This window comes from Lissotriton helveticus, chromosome 10, assembly GCF_964261635.1.
Source record: "Lissotriton helveticus chromosome 10, aLisHel1.1, whole genome shotgun sequence".
Taxonomy (NCBI): domain Eukaryota; kingdom Metazoa; phylum Chordata; class Amphibia; order Caudata; family Salamandridae; genus Lissotriton; species Lissotriton helveticus.
In genome coordinates this window covers 586744742-586761667 of record NC_136071.1, presented here as the reverse complement: position 1 = coordinate 586761667, position 16926 = coordinate 586744742, and positions in this window count along the sequence as shown.

Below are 16926 nucleotides of genomic sequence, written 5' to 3'. Positions count from 1 at the left end.
TTTATTGTATAGGACTGCTGCAAGCATGTAGTAAGCTGCTGTCTTTGATGTTTTGTAGCCTTTCGGTAGTTTTGAAATGATCTGCAGTTGAATCTGTGGTAAAATATAAAAAAAAAATTATTAACCACTATTACCAAACAGTAAATCAATAACAGTCGTCAAAAAATTAACACACTACTTGTCAATTCTACATACAATAATTTTTAGTGCATTGGCAAATTTAGTACTCACAAATAGTAGCAAAGAAATAGAATGCTTCTACATTTGACCTTTGCTCTTTTATATGTGAATCTGAACTAATTTTATCAGCATATTTCACTATTTTATTAAAGACACTTAACACAAGCTGTTTTTGAAGTTGTGTTTAATTTTAAATGAAATGGTTAACATGGTTACTTTTCATTTCCAGTAACTTTTAAAAATAACTGTTTATAGTTCCATAGGCTCGAGCTGGTCAGCTTCCCACCCTATGTCATACAATTCTGACAAATCGGCATCCTCATCATGTTCTTCATCATCCTCAGGATTTAAATCATCCAAGGGGTCTACTTCCACTGATGTTTCAATGACAATTTCAATGATAATATCGAGATCAACAGTTTGCTCATTATCACTCATGCTTGATGTTGTCGTTATCTTTAAAAAAAGAGAACAACAATGAGATGTTGCAGAGTAAGAGACAAATCTCAGAGACTATAATAGTAAAATTGTTTAACAAGAGTAACATTTTGCAGATATTATTTAGCCATGTCCAGCGATGCTGAGGAGGTGAGGCCTATGTCCAAGTTTTCAGTGAACAGGACTCATCTCTTCTTAACCTTGGATAAGCCTCACCAACTCTGTGTCCCCTGCTCATACTTAAATGTAAAGGGGCAGATTTATGTTAACTGGCGCATCCGCAGGGATGCAACAGTTAACGTGCGCTGCTGCTCTGCCACCCATGATGTGCCGTATTTACAATGTGGAGCACCATTGAACAAAAATAGCACAGATGCGTCACGCATCTGTGCCGCAAAAGCGGCACATTGCAGGAATCACGTCATAAGCGCGACATGTCTACTACAATGCACAGGGGCAAGCCACACATTGCATGGTGCGTCACTCCTTATGGCTGTTTAAAACAGGCGTAAGGATTTGATTCAGCAATGCCATAAAGCTGACTCAGTGAAATGTTCTAAATTTCACCGTGTTAGTTTTACAGGGCTTTCATGCAAATGAATGCCCACCCTGCAACAAAACGCCCACATGAAACCTGACGCAGGTTTCATGTGGCACAGGACTTTACACCGTGACACATTTGCCTAGATGCGTCAAGTCGTAAATATGTCTCAACATAGCGCATCTTTTGCGCCGCCGCTGCGTCACAAAAATGACGCAACAGCGGCGCAAAAGAGGCACACAGCCATCATAAATCTGCCCCTAACATTTTAAATGATTGGTTCAGGATGCCGATAAGGTGTGGCGTATCCAGGGGTTTGTTTGACGTGAGGCCTACTCAGGGTTACAGATGAAATTTATGTTTGTTGAAGAGTACAGACGAGATAATACATGTGCATGCCTACCAATGAAGTGAGTCATGTCTACTGCATTCTTTAACAAAGGCCAGACCTCCTCTGTCTCCCTGGACAGGCCTAAACCTGATCTCCACAATGTGATTCATAATGTTAGGAAACAAAGGATGATTTAATTGAAAAGCGTGCAATTTTTTTTGCTCATTTCACAATCACATCACTTGTGTTTCCTTTGCTTAGGTATCTCATTGTGCAGATGTAGTCTAGCATATCAAAGAGTACGCAGAAGGTGAGCACTGTATGCAACAATTTTGACACTTACAGAAGATTCAGCTTCTCCATGCCCCCTACACAGTCCTAAATGTATACAGTTTAAAGTGACGGTATCTTGTTGCAGATGAAGTGAGGCCTATCTTGCAACATGGTGCATCTTTTGCACCACTGCTGCGTCACAAAAGTGACGCAACAGCAGCGCAAAAGAGGCGCACGGCCATCATAAATTTGCCCCTAACATTTTAAATGATTGATTCAGGATGACGATAAGGTGTGGCCTACCCAGAGGTTTGTTTGAGGTGAGGCCTACTCAGGGTTGCAGATGAAATTTAGGCTTGTTGAAGAGTACAGAGGCGATAATACATGTGCAGGCCTACCAATGAAGTGAGTCATGTCCACTGCACTCTTGAACAAAGGCCAGACCTCCTCTGTCTCCCTGCACAGACCTAAACCTCATCTGCACAATGTGATTCGTAATGTTAGAAAACACAGGTGATGTAATTGAAAAACGTGCAAATATTTATGCTCAATTCACAATCACATCACCTGTGTTTCCTCAGCTTAGGTATCTCATTGTGCAGATGTAGTCTAGCATATCCAAGAGTACGCAGAAGATGAGGACTGTATGCAACAGAGCAATGTACATTACTCACAATAAAGCATTTCTTTTAAAAAAAAAACGATTTTCTGGTCATAATTTGAAAACACAACACAGCTCCTATGTAGAAGCACACCCTGTCAGTACTTAAATTTGCCAAGCACACATGGGGGCGTATTTACAAGGACCTTGCACCACGGGGAAAATGACTTAAATTAAAATGGGGAAAATAACGTCAAAGTGACTCAAAGGCCTTGTAAATATGCCCCAAGCAGACTATGAAACTCTAGCAGTACATTTCAAGAAACCTAATTGACTTCAAGAAACGTTTTTAAACACATGAAGTAAACTATTTATTCACCCACATTCATGGGGAAGTGACTTAAAATGCCCTAACACACATGAAAGCGTATTTTTAAGGCCCTTGCACCATTTTTGCGTCACTTTTAACATGGCTATGTAACTCAAAGAAACAAAGTCTAAATTTTCCAAGCACACATGGGGCGTATTTACAAGGACTTTGCACCACGGGGAAATGTCTTAAATTAAAATGTGGAAAATAACATCAAAGTGACTCAAAGGCCTTGTAAATATGCGTCAAGCAGCCTATGAAACTCTAGCAGTACATATCAAGAAACCTAATTGATTTCAAAAAACGTTTTTAAACACATCAAAAAAAAACTATTTTCCCACATTCATGAGGAAGTGACTTAAAATGCCCTAACACACATGAAAGCGTATTTTTAAGGCCCTTCCACCACTTTTGCATTCACTTTTAACATGGCTATGTAACTCAAAGAAACAAAGTCTAAATTTGCTAAGCACACATGGCGGCATATTTACAAAGACTTTGCAGCACAGGGAAATGTCTTAAATTAAAATGGGGAAAATAACATCAGAGTGACTCAAAGGCCTTGTAAATATGCCTCAAGCAGCCTATGAAACTCTAGCAGTACATATCAAGAAACCTAATTGATTTCAAAAAACGTTTTTAAACACTTCAAGTAAATCACTTATTTACCCACATTCATGGGGAAGTGAATTAAAATGCCCTAACACACATGAAAGCGTATTTTTAAAGCCCTTCCACCACTTTTGCGTCACTTTTAACATGGCTATGTAACTCAAAGAAACTAAATCTATTTGTAAAACACTTGACACAAAGCAACATTTTAAATACACAACTTTCTTCATAAATTTATCCCTAAAGCATAATGGGCCAGATGTAGGTAGCCCTTTACCGATCGGAATCGGCCGAAAATACCGATTTTCGGCCGTTTCCGATCGGTAAAGGGCTATGGAGATGTAGGGGCACATTTTCGGTAATTTTACCGATTCGTTATCATTACCGAATCGGTAAATTTACCGAGTCGGTAATATTTACCGATTCGGTAATGATAACGATTCTGTAACATTACCGAAAATGCTATGTAGGTAGCCTATGTTCCATCAGCACATGGCTTACAGAATCGGTATTTTACCATGGAATACAAATCCATGGTAAAAAACCGATTCCTGTGTACATGCACATCTGTGCATGTACACATGTGCCATGTGACAGACAGACGTGCCCTTAGGGCATGTCTGTGTGCCACATTGCACACATGGCCGTTTTGGGGGTGCTAGAGGGTGTCAAAGTGACACCCCCTGCACCCTTGTGAATTCTATAATTTCCGATTCGGTAAATACCGAATCGGTAATGCCTAATCATTCCTATGGGCTTCAAAGCCCATAGGAAAGAATAGGCATTACCGATTCGGTATTTACCGAATCGGTAATTATAGAATTGTTAAGGATTCGGTAACGAATCCAGATGTTGGGACCTACATCCCATTTACCGATTTTAAAATACCGAATCGTTAAGATTCGGTATTTAAAAATCGGTAAATGGGATTTACCTACATCGGGCCCAATATTCTCTATCTAAATTAAATGAATCTTTTCTCACCTTAGCAAATACTTTTTGAGTTTCAAAACAGTCTCAGACACACACCAAGTGCAGAGCAAAGGGTATGCACTCCAGAGGCTGCAACCATCAATGGCACAGAAATGCTGTAATTCATAACACATATCTCTCATGTCACCCAATCAAAACTCTTCCCTCACTTTTTTCAAATCAACACCCTTCCCCCCTCTACCCTTTCTGCCTTTTTTCCATAGCAACCACCTCCTGAAAGACCTGTCATGTTTACAAGTTCACACAACAATGTTTCAATTGAACTCTGAACTCTCAGTACACCTGCGTATCCAGTGCAATCTTTCATAAAATGATTTTTTCTTGACCATTCAAATTACATCTTTCAAACAACTCATCCATGCACCCTAACTTTCTGTTTTCAGCAATCAAAATCCACCAATCACTGCTACTGAATCAATAGCACAGAAACTCCACACTTTTTTCATTACATACTCCTACTATTTCAACTGCCATTTCATTCCCACACTTCATCTGACTGCAGCAGAACCTCCTCTCACCATGTTTTCTGTCTGGATTGTTGGACATAGTTACATCCACTGGGCTCAAAGGTATGCTGATAACAGAAATTTACACAACCTCAATTTACAAAATGTGGAAATCAACTGGATTGGTCACAGAGGATTAAGATGTCACCAATTGATACCATTGGTGAAAACCTTTTTGCATTTGCCAAACCCTGACCTGTTAATTGTGCACTGTGGAGGAAATGACTTGGGTACTTTGACTGGGGTAGGTCTGGAAATGCTTTTAAAGGACACCTTTGAGCAATTGATGGCACTTTTTCCTCAAACTGCCTTGGTATATTCAAATATATGCCAAAGACAGAAATGGAAGTGGTCCAACCAATTTTGTCCACAAATTGAGAAATCGAGGAAGCATGTAAATAAGTCTGTTTCAGCTTACATGAGAGACCATGGAATGGGCTCCATCTACAACAATAACTTGCGTTACTATATGCAAGATATCTACAGAGGAGATGGAGTTCACTTCTCAGATGAGGGGAACAGAGTTTTCATCCTGAATTTAAGACTATGTATTGGTACCTACTTATAAGTACCTAAATCTACCACATACCCAAAAGCTCTTCTCAGAGCTACCCTAACTATGATCACTCTAAACAAATTTTAAATGTAACTTTTTTTTTACAAATTTTCACGATTTACTCTTTCCGGAGCGCTACCCGGTACGCGCACCGGACGCTAACCGTGCAAAAATTAGAAAAAAAATGGGTTTTTTTCGCACATATGGGCCTTCTCAGCAACCCTTAGAAAACCTAAGGGGTCAGGATACGTCTACCGTACCCCGTCTACCCATTCTGAACATTATTTGCCCTCCATCTTGTATCTCAATTCTACCGAAACACAAAATGGAGGACTCCCGTAATGCTGCCGGTACGCGTACCGGGGCGTGCACCGGGAAGCGCTCGCTTAAAAAAGGTGGGAAAGTAATTCACAGAAAAACCACTGGAGACACTTTCACCAAATATAGATTAGCTCATACTACATACCAATCCCTACCATTTTCACAAATTTGATTGGAATTCCATTTAGCCATTTAGCCTGTAGGTAAATTACTTCACAAAACACATCTGAAGTGTTGGAATTGACAACCAATTAAAATGTTACTTTCATTTTCTACTTTTTTACCTGACATTTGATTGGGTATGTACCTGAATATATATAAAGAAAGAGAGAGAAACACAGCCATTTTGACTACTACTTCCTGAAGTACATTGCAAGAGCATTTTCACTGACAACTTAAACTTGTTTTTAAAAGGTAAGATGTTATTTTGAAAACTGAAGTATATTGTGCACTTTAGGTTAATATGGAAAACTTTTTCTGATAGTCATATACTATCCCTCTGTAATAGTTATAGATTTAGATAGACTTCTCTGTTATAGTTATGGATGGATTTAGGCTTGTCTTGTATAATTATGAATTTACTAAGGTTTCATCACATACACATTTGTATATTTCTACTACCAGTCTGATACCATACACTGCCCAAAGATAAATTCACTGTTAAATTAATCCCAACAGTGCCCTATCTCTACTGATATATATATATATTTTTTATGCAAATTTCAGGCAAAATGGAAGGAGAACAAAAAGTGTCCTTTGAAATTGTCCTTGAAGAGACCAATCAAGAAAACATTGAACCAAATGACATTGAATTCATGGATGAATCACAGGACCATGAACTACTACAATGTGTACAATCTGTAGATTTCCTCCTTCAAAATGAGGACATTTCGGACACTCAAATGTTGCAAGTTATATTCACTGAAAATGACGACATTTCGGACAGTCAAATGTTAGACGTTCTATTAAATTTTGAAAAAAAAAACAACAAAACGAACAATCAATAAACATACAATATTTGAAAAGTCTATCATTCTTTTTTACTCATAGTACGCTCCCCGGACCGCTTCCCGGTGCGCGTACCGGGCGCTCCCCACGCAAAAAAAACTTTTTTTTTTTTTTTTTTTTTGCCCCGTGGGGCCCTTTTAAAGCCTCCACATCAAACCTAGGGGGTCAGGGAGGATCTACTATGCCCCCTTATGGTCATTTCCCCCTTTGTTTTGGCCTCCTCTTGTCTCTCGATCCTACCGAGAGACAAGATGGCGGCCGCTCCGGACTGTTTAGAATGTTGACAGACACCGGAGAGCCAATCAGCTTCGCTTCGCGAAGTTCCGTTACGCATCAAGTACGCGAACCGGGGCGCTCACCGGGGCGCTCACCGGGGCGCGCTTACAGATATATATATTTTTTTGAACGATAATTTCTCAAAATCCACTGGAGCACATATATTGAGACCTAGCAAAGGCACATCGGGCAAACAATATCTACAATTTTGCCAAGTTTCATCTAAATCCATTCAGCCGTTCAAGCTAAAAGTGAGTCCAACCGCCCTATGGAAAATTGCATGGTAAAAACGCGTTTTGGGACCCCCCTTTTTTCTCAGAAACAAAATGTTCAATTTTCCTGAAAATTTCAGCCAATTCCGTCCTCAAACCCCAAAGTTATTCGACATAGAATTTTCAAAAATCCCATAGAGAAAAAATCCTAACTATATATATCGACTGGCGACCGCCAGTAGGTAATATATGTATATATATATTCACTGAAAAAACCATAGGTTATAGACCATATATAGTTAGGAATTAGCATTTACAAAACCTTGAAAATTCACTGAAAAAACCATAGGTTATAGACCATATATAGTTAGGGATTAGCATTTAAAAAACCTTATTTTACTCACACAAAACCATTGAAATTCCATATATAGTTAGTTGTACTAACTATATATCACGCACCCGCAATCCACTGCTGATGATGTCACATATTACATCATTCATGACATGGTCAGTGACATCACTGATGACATCACTGATGACATCTCAAATGACATCACTGATGACATCACTGATGACATCTCAAATGACATCACTGATGACATCACTGATGACAAAATCCAGTGACTGTATTTTTCTGTAAAGTTAAAATATGTCTTACATATTTATGAATGAGTCGATGTATAAGTGTCTGGACGAAGGATTTAGTAGGTGCATGACTGAATGTATGAGTGAGTGATTAAATGTGTCTCACTGAGTGCATGGGTTAGTGACTAAACTGTCTTAATTTGTGCATCATTATGTCTGTTGTTCTGTAAACTGCTGCATGTGTTGATCAGTAGCTATATGAGTAACTATATGGGTTATTGATTGGTTGCCCAAGCATTTGTATGGGAGACTGAGTGTGTGTGTGGGTGGCTGGGAAGTGTATGACTCTGTGCATAGATGTATGGGTTCAAAAGTGCATGTTGGAAACAGCTGTATGGGCGGTTGACTGTGTGCATGACTGTATTGGTGAGTGAATAGATATCTCAGTGCTACATGTCAAATTAAGTACATATGTAAAATACAATACATGTGAGAGTTGACATATATAAATAACTGTGCATAAGAGCCAGTGAATGTGTGAGTGGCTGTATGGATCATTGTGAACTTGTATCCAGGATTGTATAAGTGAGTAAATATGTTTTAGTATATGTTTGAATAAGTAAGGTGTGTTTAACTGTATAGTTAAGGAAATGGAGGTGCGATTGATTGTTTGCATGACTGTCTAGGTGTGTGTGTAACTTCATGGATGAGTGACAATCTGTGAGTCTGTGTTTACACTGAGTGTATCTAAGGTTATATTAGAGTCTGAAGAGGTTCATCGTATTATCACATGAATGATTTTATCAGTGATGTCATCAGTAATGTCATTTGAGATGTCATCAGTGATGTCATCAGTGATGTCATTTGAGATGTCATCAGTGATGTCATCAGTGATGTCATTTGAGATGTCATCAGTGATGTCATCAGTGATGTCACTGACCATGTCATGAATGATGTAATATGTGACATCATCAGCAGTGGATTGCGGGTGCGTGATATATAGTTAGTACAACTAACTATATATGGAATTTCAATGGTTTTGTGTAAGTAAAATAAGGTTTTTTAAATGCTAATCCCTAACTATATATGGTCTATAACCTATGGTTTTTTCAGTGAATTTTCAAGGTTTTGTAAATGCTAATTCCTAACTATATATGGCCTATAACCTATGGTTTTTTCAGTGAATTTCATTGGTTTTTTAATAGCTAATATCAAAACCTTTACAATGTATTATTCTTTAAATAGAAAAATATTTTTTACATGTTTTTAATACAATTTTTTTTTATTTTTTTTTGTTTCGCTCCCGGTACGCGTACCGGTTAGCTTCCCGTTAGCTCAATCCGGAGGCGCGACCCGGTACGCGAACCGGTAAACGTTCCTTTTGCGCACCTCTCGCGTTACAAAACAACATCGTGACGCGTCGCGTCAGCATGACGTTTCGCGTTCTCGCGTAATACGTCATATTACGTGTTACGTTCGCGTACCCGGAAGCGCAGCGGTACGCGAACCGGAAGCGATCCGCGGCGCCGACCGCGTAACGTAAACACAGCAGGTCATGTGACTCGGTAATAACACTTTTCATTGGTTCATTTCACTTTTGGTTTCCTAATGATGTAATACTAGGTCATGTGATCTAAAATGAACACTTTTCATTGGTTTAGAACTTTTGTTTTTCCCAAATGATGAAAACCCCTCCTTCTTTCCTCACTCTGACTTTCATCTTGGTGAGAGAAAGACCCTTTATTTAGACTTTGAGATGGCTTCATTAGTAGCTTCAGCTGGTGCTAACCCACCACCTCCACCAAATCCAAGAAAGAGAGGACCACCTGCAGAAGTAATTTTGCAAGAAGAGGAAGAACAGGAAGAGGAGGAAGAGGAGGAAGAGGAGGAAGAGCCAAGGTTTTTGCCAGAGGAGCCCAGGAGGTACAATCGAAAGGAGAATTACATCTGGCAATTCTATAGAATTCCTGAGGGGCAAAAAAAAGTGAATGCACGCTACGTATTTTGCCGTATATGCGGTGATAGATTGTCAAGGGGAACTGATAAAAAATACAGTTACGGCAATCACACTATGCATCGGCATATGAGTAGGTGGCACCCAAATAATTATAGTGCTGCCCAGCTACGTGACGAGCAACAAAATCCCCTCCCAATGGCAAGAAGATCGGTTGTTCCAGAGGTGTCGGGACCAGAGGCGAGGGAGATGATCGCAAACATCCAAATGTTGTTTGGGCACGTAAAGCAAGTGTGCGTGGAATGTGGCGCTTTCATCTGCTACAGGGAAAGTAGCATCAGTTTGATTTTGCGAGCTATTCAAAATCATGTTAATGTTTGTCCGAGACGCCCCAAAAAATAAATTCTTTTTTTTTTGTTGCTCCTGTTGAGCCCTTTACAATGGATCGTTTTTGTTTCCCCCCCCCCCAAAAAAACCCAAAAATTTTTAAAAACGTTCAGAAAATACAAAAAAAGTAAAAAAATGTTCAAAAAATACTAAAAAAAATATAAAACAACAAAAACATAAAAAAAAAAGTTCTTTTCAGAACTAACTCCCCATTATAAAAAAATTGGTAGAATATTTGGAACTCTGCCAACCTCTATTTCTCTTAGTTCGCTCCCCGGAGCGCTACCCGGTACGCGTACCGGAAGCTAACCAAAAAAAATATTTTTTAAAAAAAAGAACAGTAAGTATAAGGTAAGCAAACAGACAGTTATGTGAAAAGAAAGACAGCGTTAGGGAGTAAACAAGAGATACTGTTACCTACAATCCACTGCTGATGATGTCACATATTACATCATTCATGACATGGTCAGTAACATCAACAGCAGTGGATTGTAGGTAACAGTATCCTTAGTTTACTCCCTATAGCTGTCTTTCTTTTAACATAACTGTCTGTTTCCTTCCCTTATAGTTACTGTTCTTTTTTTAAAAACTTTTTTTTGATCAGTCATAAACAGTGACATTAATAGAAACAGAGAGAGTGAACAAGAGTGAAGAACTATGGTCCTCCTCAGCCACCCTCAGAAAACCAAGGGGGTCAAGATACATCTACCGTGCCCCCTTCTACCCATTCTGAACATTATTTGCCCTCCATCTTGTATCTTGATTCGACCGAAACACAAAATGGTGGACTCCCATAACGCTGCTGGTTTGCGAACCGGGCAACTTCCCGGGAAGCGGTCCAAAAAAAAAGGTGGGAAAGTAATTCACAGACACTAAGAGTAATAGAGATGGAGTGAGTGAACAAGACTGAGGAACTATGAGAACAGAGGGACTGAGAAAAAGAGTGGAAGGAGTTGAGTAAGTAGGTAATAGAGAAAGGAATGAGGAAAGTAGCAAAGGCAGGAAACTGAGGATTAAAGAAGTGAAGCAGTGGATCTAATAGTAGGTGAATGTGATAGAAATGTAACGAAAAGAGTACAACTATTTACCTTGTAATTGCCGTTAAATTAATCACATTTTATTTTTATACTTTCAATCTGTGAAAGAGAGAACCAACATTTGAAAAATATTAAAACATGTATTTAAAAATTACAAAAGACAAGGGAAAATATTGAAGGACAAATAGTTTTTGAACAACTTTGACACTGACAGAAGCTTCTGCTTCTCCAGGTCCTCTACACAATCCTAAAGATATACATTTTAAACTAACAGTATCTTGATGCAGATGAAGTGAGGCCTATCTTAAAACATGGTGCATCTTTTGCATTGCTCTTGTTTCAGAAAAGTGTCGCTTCAGGATGCCAATAACATGTCTCCTATCCAGAGATTTGTTTGAGGTGAGGCCTACTCAGAGTTCAAGATGAGATTTACACTTGTTGAAGTGTACAGAGGAGATAATATCTGTGAAAGTCTACCAATGAAGTGAGTCATGTCCACTGCACTCTTCAACAAAGTAGAAACCTCCTATGTTTCCCTGGACAGACCTAAACTTGATCTGCACAATGTGATTCATAATGATAGGAAACACAGGTGATGTAATTGAAATATGTGCAATTTATTTTGCTCATTTCACAATCACATTACTTGTGTTTCCTTTGCTTAGGTATCTCATTGTGCAGATGTAGTCCAGCATATGAAAGAATACGTAGAAGTGCAGCACTGCATGCAATAAATTTAACACTTACAGAAAACTCACCTTCTCCATGCCTCCTACACAGTTCTACATATACATCATAAATGCAAACAGTAGAGAATTAATTATACATGTTAAATGGTTTATTTTTGCTGTTCTCAGAATGTATCAAAATTCACTAAAAACAGTGACTTGAAGGTATTCATCATGTAACAGCGGGGAAAAAAAACACAATCAAAATGATTGTGTTTAAAAAACCCATACAACATCAGAAATTAAAATTCAGAACTCCTTAAAGTTAACTTACTTTCCATGACGTCCAAGGATGTCCTATGAACAGCTTACACTCTTTTGTGCTGTTATTACTTTCAGCCCGCCACTTTCTGAAAGAAAACCTCCATCGTTTTTAAAAACACGTTACATGCAATAAATGACTTCTTGCTCTCTACCACTATTTTCCACAAGGCCAAATCTAGTCAGAGATATTTATAACTCTTGGATTTCTTGTAAGCCAATCCCATCATTTGGCATTTCCGCAACTTTCACAATTAAAATGTTGAAGATCATTTTCACAATCCTGGAATAGTAATATCTTCCCCTTCTTGCTCAGTCATGTTCTACATTTCCTATGACACTGATACTGCTTAATATGAAGCAGACTTACACTACCTCTATGAGTACTACAATTATTTAATTCTCTACATCACTTTTAATCACAAAGCAATGTAAAACAGTAGACAGCATTGCAGACTTACATTCCCTCTACTCCATGTTTTGATTGGCTGCTTCAATTAGCTTATGAAAAGAAACAGTTTTTCTGAACTCATTCAAAGTGCACATATATCTCCATGATGTCCAGTCCTATGATTAGAAGTTATGTCTCTGAACTACACTTATCCTCAAGGCCAAATTGTGTAGGAGCCATTAGAACTTCTTGAAATTCCACAGAGCACATCCCGAGATTATTTCCCTAAAATTTTGGTTTTAAAAACACCAGGTAAGAGTTTTTAAGGTCATACGGCAATTTTTTTTTTAAAACTAAAACAGAATCATTGCAGAATGACCAGCCATTTCTAGACTTTAAATAAGCTGTGTAATGTCCTGATGTTATTGAAGGGCCGTCATGATATATAATTGCTGTAGTTACAAAAGTCCTTCCTGATATTGACAACTGCGAAGCTACAAATTTTTTTATTAAAGTTGTCAATTTTGTTCCATCAGTCCTACATCGTTGGAACATTAAAATGACGTACTGGCCATATGTTCGTATAAATAATGTGGACATCATTTCAGATTTACATTGGCTACACTCCATGTTGTGATTAGCAGCTTTTACTAGCTTATTAAAGGAGACTGATTTACTGTCTGGCAAAGTTAAATATATAAATCTTTCTGAGTCTACACTAGTAGTACTTGATACCATACAGTTCTCGCAGTCATGCTGCCATTGATAAGAAAGCCCAAACAGCTGATCTACATCTACACCTTCAGCATGTAATACATCAAGCATATACATTAAAAACTCCTGACAATCTTGCTGAATATTTTGAGAGAATTGTGTTTGGCCTGAACATCTATCTAACAGATTTCTAATTTCAGACACACTTTCTATGTTTCTTCTATCAGTGGTACATTTCTCTAACACAGAATTTAACAAACTGCAAAATCTTTGATCAGAATTGACCACAATCTCTTCTTTTACATTTTTTAGAGAAAACAAAACATTAATTACTACATTAGCATAGCAGTTGACACCAGAACTGTTTTCAAACTGAAAACCAACAACATCTTCAACAGAATCCTCTTTGTTTCTGCTTGTAATTTTAGGTTCATTCACTTTTTGTCTTTTTGCTACAACCTCCCCAGTATTGTTCTCATTTCTTCGTTTCCGGCCTACCAGACGTTTCTCAAACAAAGGAAACTGAGGCAAATGTGGCGCATACTCTCTTCTTAACCTATTGTATTCCTTAACACAATCTAGATCTGCACAAATGTTTCTGACATCACACTCAATCAAGTACAATCCCGATAAAGTTCTAACTCGTGACAATGCCACATATGCCATACCCTCCTTGAACACAGAACTGCCAATATTCACCAATGCACTGTCTACACTTAAACCTTGCGATTTATGGATTGTCACCGCATATGCCAAGCAAACAGGGAACTGCTTACGGCGAACATATAAGTCTTTTACAAGCAAAAATCTAGCAGAACAACGAGCAATTAGCTGTACTTCCTCAATGCCATCAAATTTAATTTTTAAAAATTCAATTCCATCTCTATTTCTGTATTTCACAAAATCAACAACATTACCCATTGATCCATTTACCAGACCTCTTTCAACATGTAAATTCCTTCTTAAAATTATACGGCAGTTCAAGCACACATTCAGAGTCTTTTCAAAACCTGCAGTTTTAGATATACTCTTCTCTAATGAATCCAATTTAGTTTTCAGATTCTCAGACAAAATAATTGTTGATCCCATATGCTCTACTCTATCAATAGCTTCCAGTTTCACAATCTCTTGCTTTTCTAAATGCAACATTTTGTTGTTAAATTTGGCACATTCTGCAAGAGTTGGCATCAAACATATTCCAGATTTCTTTTCAGTAATTTTCTGAAAAATATTCTCAGGCACAACATCTTGTTCTGGATATAAATTTGACAGTAATCGTGCATTTAAAACTTCTTTCCCATGCTCAGTCACTTTTCCAATTCTAACATCTTGTAGAATAGTCTTGTAAACTTCATCCTTCGCCTGACGCATATTTTCATGCAGTTCAGCATAATTGAAGTTTAACCATATATTGACGTTGCCAATGCTGCCTAGGCACTTCCTGGTATCTTCATGCGTGAGCATTTTGAACACAGGTTGCCCTTTCACTGGTGTCAGCTGCAGAAGATCTCCGAAAACAATGATGTGTTTGCCACCAAATAACACATCATACTCTGTTTTGAGAACTTCTTGCATCCTCAAATGCACAAAGGCAAGCATGACATTGGAAACCATGCTTACTTCGTCAATGATAAGAAGTTTCATTTTCCTCAAGATTCTCTGGATCTTCAAAACAAGCATCTCCAGATAGCTTGTGATATTCTAATTTGTTGTCATGCTCCACTGGCAGCATCAGTAAACGATGTAAAGTAATCCCTTTAATATTATGTGCTGCCAGTCCAGTTGGAGCAGTGACAACACAAGACAGCGATGACTCTGTCCTTTCCTGCAAATAGCATGAAATTGCTTTAATGAGGAAACTTTTTCCAGTTCCCGCTTCTCCACTCACGTACAGTCGGACAGGCTTCAACGACGTACATGAGCACTCTTTCTTATCATGACTTAATCCATGATCAATTTGCATGGTAACTTCGTCATATATTTTCCTCTGCTCAACGTTGAGTTGCCTTTCCAACTCTTCTAAGTTAACCGCATCCTCTTGAGCATATGCCATGGCTCTTTCCACTTCATTCATAGCAGTGGCAGCTTCATTTTCAATAAGAGGTCCTCCTAGTGGATCCTGACTCAATGAAGCAGAACTCTGACTGTCCTGAGAACTGTCTCTGGCAATCTCGGCTGCAATCGTTGCTTCCTGCTCAATTTCCGCATTCAACATTTCTACATATTTGGGAAAAGCAGGACATTCTATGGTCTCCTTGGCGGCATTGAAAGAGTCTTCGTAACAGAGGAAATCTCCAAGCAGTTCCTCTTCTGCACGCCAAGGCTTGAAAAGTTGCAAAAGTGCTAAATAGAAAAACTCCTTTTTTTCAGGAGATTCGCCACTCAATTTTCGATGGTTTATCAAGTGGCATTTTCTTTGCTTGACCAGACATCCCTCACTTCCTATTACAGCATACACTCCTTTCTCAGTATCTTCTTTGATGTTCCTCTTGAATATGTAATTTTGCAGAACCTCATACAGACAAACATTCTCTAGGTGACTGCTTCGATTTGGATAATATGTATCCAACATGTTTGTCTTCAAAATGTCGGTACTGTTTGGCTCCTTTTCCGCCAAATACTCAATTTCCCGCACAGGTTTGAGAACTCGATTACGCGTTGCAGCAAGACCAAGACTCGCCCAAACGATACTCCTGGACTTGGCATAGAGACTTGCTGAAGACAACCGGTCAGAACATTCGTACGCTCCGATTTCTCGATGCGACAACATCTTCAGACTGAAACTGTACAACTTCTTGCTGAGGCTCTTTTCATGGGAAATGTCCTCCCACATATCCTTCAATTCTGTCTTCTCTTTTTTGGTGATGTAAGACGTCACATACCGAGCCACAGCCATACAGTTATCAGCCACAAACTGTATATCCATGTTAGCATTCCACATGGACAAAATCACCGGGTTGTAGTCGTTGATGTACTTGGACTCTTCATTCCTCTTCAAATTGTATGTGTTTTTAGGTGATTTCTTCATCACATTATGTCGCAGCGAAGACATCAAACTGTTTACTCTTCCTTTAGAAATCACCGGTCGTGGAAAGCCGAAACGACATTTGGTGTAGAACTTGTCTTTGTTTCGGAATTTACGACGGCAGTACTTTCCACATCGATGGCTTTGGAAACGCAGAACTTTTTCTCTTAGGCTTTTCTTCTCCTTTGCGTTTGGAACAGCACACGTAGAATACTGTTGGATGAAACTCATCACTGAGTCTTCTGGATCCGTTCCAAATTTAGGTGCATCCTTGATCCACAGCAACATATGTATATGAGGAGCACCTCTTGCTTGGTACTCCTTTCTCCAGAAGAAATCCAACACCTCTCCAAGAGGTGGATTCTTCTTATTCATGATGAAAGACTTCATAGCTTCAAATCTATGATTGAAGTACCTACATACATTGACTGGATCCAAAGAGCACAGTTCTCCGGGTGTCTTGAATTCGATGTTATCTACGTTAGCATTTGCCTCTCGTAGAAATTCAAGTAAGTCTTCCCAGCCATACTCGGCACAACTCAGAGTGAGGAACCATGTGGGAGTACCTAAGTTCCTCAGCATATATTTTAAATCACCATGACGACGGTACCAGTACTCATTAGTAC